Source organism: Blennius ocellaris (genome assembly GCF_963422515.1).
Source record: "Blennius ocellaris genome assembly, chromosome: 9".
Lineage (NCBI taxonomy): Eukaryota > Metazoa > Chordata > Actinopteri > Blenniiformes > Blenniidae > Blennius > Blennius ocellaris.
The window spans coordinates 2031339-2037673 of record NC_137658.1 but is presented as its reverse complement, the minus strand read 5'-3'; positions in this window follow the sequence as shown (position 1 = coordinate 2037673).

Genomic DNA, 6335 nt, shown 5'->3' with positions numbered 1-6335 from the left:
GTGTAAATGGTACCGGAGTTTGTTTTCTTTGGTTACATTTTGTAGTTGTTTTGTGCCTTTTTGTAAATATTTTGTTGTTTTGTAGTCTTTATTATTCATTTTGTATCTTTTAGTACTTGTTTTGTTTCTTTTTGTACGTTCAGTCTGTCGTTCATCCACTGGTGTTTTTCATCTCTTTGCATCTTCCTAGTTGATCTACCGTTTCTGAATCTCTCCTTTCTTTGTGACTTTTTGAAGTTATTTGATTTCTTCTTGATGTTCTGTTTTTTTCCACTGGGTTTTTGTTGTTGTGTCTTTTGCGTCTGTGGCAGTTTTGCCCCATTCACACACGTTTTAGTAGTTTTAAATCTCATTGTTTCGGATAATCTCCCCCAGTTGATTCATTTATATGTTCCTTTTTGCTGAACTACTTTCCTAGCTTTAGGAAAATGTGAAATGTACCTCGAAAATATTTCAAACGTGCATCATGAAAAAAAAAATCTTTGCACTTTATTCTCATCCCTCCAAAACTCCCCTCAGTCTTCATGTGTGTTTCTTATTTCTCTCCTGCCTTTCTTACATTGCTGTTGTCGTAACTAAGGCGACCACTAGAGGGACCTCCTGAGGCCTACAGGTGATAATCGCTTTTTTTAAATCACAACATGCCAATCTGCAGCAGTGAGGCTGTACAATGTGAAATACTATAACCGGAGCTGTGTGAGTCAGAGCGATAAGCCGAGAGCAGCTTGAAAGTCAGAAGGAGAATCCCGTCATTAATTCCCCGACACAGAAATAAAAAAAACAACAAAGAGTGGATTTGTGTCGACGGTTTGGGTCTGCTGATCATGTGTGTGATAATCTGTCCTGGCGCAGGACCTGTTTGTCTCGGGGACTGGCTGAAAGACGAAGCAGTTTCCTGCTCATTGCACGTATGTAAAACCCGTATGCCATTACGAGTCTCCTGGTTCCAGTCAGATTCTCACATTTACATGTTGGAGGTGAGGCCTGGGCCAGAAACCCTCCGAGCTTAATCACCTGCCGACCCCGGAACATGAATGATCCGCCGACGTTGCAGCTAAAAAAGGACAACATCCGCGTCCCGGTTGTGTTTCTCGCAGCCGCTGACGTGTGGCCGCGGCGACAAACCGACCGTGAAGCCGACATTTGAGTAATCCTCGCCTGTGACAACACGGGCCGCGGCGTTTTGAATCCCGGGCGGCCATCTTCGCTACGGACGGCGCTCCGTCCAAACCCCGCCAGGGGGAAAAAAAACAACAACACAAAAACAACCCAGCCTGCTAATTTGCAGGACGCGCCCGTCCTGCTGCCTCACTTTAAGCATGCATGGCTGCAGCTGAACGAGCAGAGCCCAGGAGGCGGGCCGCCGCAGGAAGGAGCTCGCTTTCACTGTTTGAAAAGACAGAGCCGGATGACGAGGCGTCCCCTGAACCCGCCTTTTAAACAAATTGATGTCTTCACCGACGGCTGGGAAACATGAAGGGTGGGAGGAAACCGGCGTGTTCAGGAAAGATTCAGTCGCTGATGTGACGAAAGCTGCCGCCGATTCTAGAAGTGAATTAATTAAATAACACGAAGCACAAATAAACAGCGGTAAAGGTCAGTCGGTTGCAAAACGTGTTGCAGCGCGGGATTAACTCTCAAAGCTTCACTGAATCACTGCGAGACGACGGCGACGAGAAGCTGAACTGAGATACAAGTGAAAATAATCCTGTCAGACGGCAGAGGAAAATCTAAACCACAGAAGGTGAATCAAGAGAGTTCACGCTATCTTCAGTCCGTCTCCATGTTGTTGTGGGGATTTTAAACTCTTCCAGAGATTTTCATAAAATCGTTGTCAACGGAAGAAGAAGGTGGTGACCTCTTGTAATAAAACATGTTATTCACAGTAGATTAAACGAGGGATGCAGAATATGAGGATTCAGGCAGGTTGGTCGGTTTATCGGTTGGTTGATTGGTTAGTTGGTTAGTTCAATAGTTAGTTGGTTGGTTTATTGGTTGGTTAGTTGATTAGTTAGTTGGTTGGTTGGTTTATTGGTTGGTTGGTTGGTTTATTGGTTGGTTAGTTGATTAGTTAGTTGTTGGTTGGCTGGTTTATTGGTTGGTTGGTTAGTTGATTAGTTAGTTGTTGGTTGGCTGGTTTATTGGTTGGTTGGTTGGTTGGTTGGTGGGTTGGTTGGTCAGTTGGCTGGTTGGTTGGTTGGTTGGTCAGTTGGCTGATTGGTTGGTCAGTTGGTCGGTTGGTTGGTTGGTCAGTTGGTTGGTTGGTCAGTTGGCTGGTTGGTCAGTTGGTTAGCTGGTCAGTTGGTTGGTTGGTCAGTTGGTTGGTTGGTTGGTCAGTTGGCTGATTGGTTGGTCAGTTGGTCGGTTGGTCAGTTGGTTGGTTGGTCAGTTGGTTAGCTGGTCAGTTGGTTGGTTGGTCAGTTGGTTGGTCAGTGGGTTAGCTGGTCAGTTGGTTCTGGAGTTGCCTACCAGACAGGGTTTGATAATTGTATTTGATTAAATTCATGATTTGACTGACTTGATTTGCATGTAAATAAATGTTTAAACGTAATCGAACTACTTTTGGTCTTGATCTGAGACGAAGTGTAGTTTTGCAACATGGACTTCATGTCGTCACTGATTAAAAACACTGAACCGACCGACGTCAGCGGAAGAAGAAGAGATCAGCTGTTTTTCTTTTCTTTTTTTTTTATTAACCAGTTTTTGATACTTGTTTCATTCAATGTTGTTGTAAAACCTTTGTTTTAGCAGCTTTAGCACAGTTTTGTTTTTTTTAACATTTTTTAAAATGTGTATTTTTCACAAACACTGTCTCGGAGTCACTTTGCAGCAGTTCAGCTTGCAGGCAGTGAAAACCGAGAGAACAACAATCAGCCTTCTCCTAACACAGTATAATAATAGTTCACATTCGGTGAGAATTTGCGCGGCGAGGCTCTGAAGGAAACACAGAAACTGACTGGGCTGTTGGAACAGAAACCTCCTGCCAGCTCAAGACAGTCGGTGTGAGTTTAAAAGCGTTGGTTTAAAAGTTGTAATCGTAAGCATATGCACCACAATCTGTTCTGTTATTTATTGGTGCGCTAATCACCGAGCACAGCAACATCTCTCTCTCTCTCTCTCTCTCTCTCTCCCTCTCTCTCTCTCTCGTACGGATCTGGAAAGATTTCACAAGTAATAATTCATAGGCTAATCTCACTGCATGACTCTAATTAACGCATCATTAAAAGCATAATTCAGATAATTATAATTTCTCACTTTTTAAATGAGAGCTGGGTAAGAAGGGGAAGGGTGTCTGAGGAGCCAATTTAGTGAGTGAAACAGATTCTGAGGCAGCGCCGAGCCGAGCGAGTGGGTGGGGAGCAAACACAGCAAGACAAAAAAAAAAAAGAAAAAAGAAAAGAGAGAGAGAGAGAGAAAGAAAAGAAAACAACAAACGGCGGCTCCACACAAAAACACAGCGACACGACAGTCAGCCAGAACAGTGACTCTGCATCATCGTCACGGCGACGCCTTCCTCTGCTTCCTGAAGTCGACATGCAGCTAAAGTCTCACCGCCAACTGGTGGTTTTAATGGCGAACATGTTTAAATGTCTGTGACGACACTCTACTACTGACACGGCATCGTCATCACCACACACTCAAAGAAACAATAGACAGAATTCTAAATGTCCCCTCGTCTGTCCTTCAGTCACCAGTTTTGATCGTCGATTCTGGTTTTAATTTGGCTTCCAAATGGTTCTGGCCAGATTCTGGCACTTTAAAACGAGTTCTGAGAATTTATTTCAGGCCTTTTACTTCATTTTTATTCCCGTTTCAGTTTGGATGGACTTTGGATTCTGCTTTAGATCGTGATCCATTAAAACTGCGTCATGTAGCTTCTAGTTCTATAGATCTATGGCCCTGCTCCTCCTGCTGCTAGCGTCAGTAGCTTCTAGTTCTATAGGTCTATGGCTCTGCTCCTCCTGCTTCTAGCGTCAGTAGCTTCTAGTTCTATAGGTCTATGGCCCTGCTCCTCCTGCTGCTAGCGTCAGTAGCTCCTAGTTCTATAGGTCTATGGCTCTGCTCCTCCTGCTGCTAGCGTCAGTAGCTTCTAGTTCTATAGGTCTATGGCCCTGCTCCTCTTGCTGCTAGTGTCAGTAGCTTCTAGTTCTATAGGTCTATGGCCCTGCTCCTCTTGCTGCTAGTGTCAGTAGCTTCTAGTTCTATAAGTCTATGGCCCTGCTCCTCCTGCTGCTAGCGTCAGTAGCTCCTGCAGCTCCTGAGCTTGTCGTCCCTGATTGTTATTTGATGACATCACAGGCCGCGGTCTTTGCCGTCCACAACCCGGGGGGGTTTGGACGACACGAGCCGGGGTTTTAGAATTTCCCCACTCTGGAACCCGTCTTTCACGCTTCTAAAACCGCCTCGTGTGAACGACAGGCCAGAGACATCTGGCTCAGGTGAACCAGGTTCCCGGTTGTGGGCGGGGCCTTAGACTGGATTCAGAAAATCTTCAGGACTGATTGTGGACTGTTGGTTTTTAACTGTCTTGGGGATCCAGTTGTTTGGTTCCAGGCCCGAGGATAACCTCGGCACTGGGCTGGTTCCGGAGCTGATTTCACATCCTGGCAACTGTCCACCGTCTTTCTCTCCAGAAACACTTGAGATCAGCGGTGTGAACAAAGTCAGCAACACATGAGTCCCAGTGGTGCTGAACAGCAGGAGAAGCTCCTCCCCTCTGCTGCAGAGTCCTGAAGATAGAAACCTTCACATTGAGCCAGACGGACGACGCCATATTTACACTCTCACCTTAAAATCACCGAAATGCCTCTCATCTGCTTCACGTACAAAATTCTCATCTACTTGTTTTATATAATTGTATACAGTTTTTATTACAGGAAAAATGTCCAGCAACCGAAGAAGGAAAAAGGCGGAAGCCTGTGGCTTATTTTGCCGATCCTGTGCCGTGAAAGGATTACAAAGTAAAATCAATAATCAAATATTACATCTACAAATCTGTCAAATCATATTCTTATAATCTGAAGAAAGCGAGTGGGTTTGTCCTCCACTGTCTGTCTTCACAATAGATCCACAACTGAAAGCAACAACAGGTTGTAAAAGGCTTCAGGTGCTCCACTATTATACCTCATGATTACTTATATCACAACTTGTATATTTTTCTCAATCATCATCATTTCATTTTTTTTTTTTTCCTTCTCCTCGTTGTTATTGAAGCGGCTGTGTGGCAACGGACAAACACAGCGAGTGGAGCTGAAGATGAAAACCAGTTTGATGAGTTACAGATTAATTATCCCGACAAAAAACCCCCAGAAATATAAAATAAACTTCTGTCTCTTTGTCTGAAGTCTCGAATTATTTACCTCTTAAACACGCAGTAATAACGGTGCTAAAATATGCAGAAAAATCTGGAAACCTGAGCAGGCGGCGTGTGTGTGTGTGTGTGTGTGTGTGTGTGTGTGTGTGTGTGCGTGTGTTTGAGCGCAGCAGTCGTCCTCATTACGAGCTCTGGATTGTTTGTTCCTTCTCACCTGTCGGAGAGCTTGGAGGTGTCAGCTCCGTCGCCTCAGGTGTAGAGATGATGTCACCTCCCCTCCGCTTCACCTGAGCGGCAAAAAAAAAAAAAAAAAAAATCACAAAAAGTTGTAGGAACTTCACACTTTTGTGTGTTTTTTTTGTTTTGTTGTTGTCACTGATTGTTTAGTTTTACAGGAATAATTGGAGGACTTGTTAACTGACAAGTCTCTCATGTCGGCAGGTTGCAGGTTCTATTCTCCATTTCCTCTCGTCCAAGTGTCCTTGAGCAAGACACTAAAGCCAAAACTGTCCCCAGTGGACAGACTGACAGTCCACTGGTGTGTGTCTGAGTGATTAGGATGGGACAGGACAGAATAGAACAGAATAGAACAGAAAGAAATAGAATAGAATAGAACAGAAAAGAATAGAAAGGAACAGAAGAGCAAGAAATACAATAGGATAGAACAGAGCAGAACAGAACAGAACAGAGCAGAATAGAAAGAAATAGAATAGAAAGAAATAGAACAGAACAGAACAGAACAGAACAGAATAGAATAGAAAGGGACAGAACAGATTAGAATGCTTTGTTTGTCATTAAATGAATGATATAATGAAATTGGAGGTGCTGCTCCCTATGGTGTCAAATACATACAGCATAAGTATGCAAATGGCATTATATATATATAAACATTATATACATTGTATGTATTAATGTATATACTTGATATATATATATATATATATCTCAAAAGTGTGGTTCTACTGTGGTTCTACTGGGTTCCTCGTGAGGTAAATAAACAGTGACAGTTTCCTACTAAAGG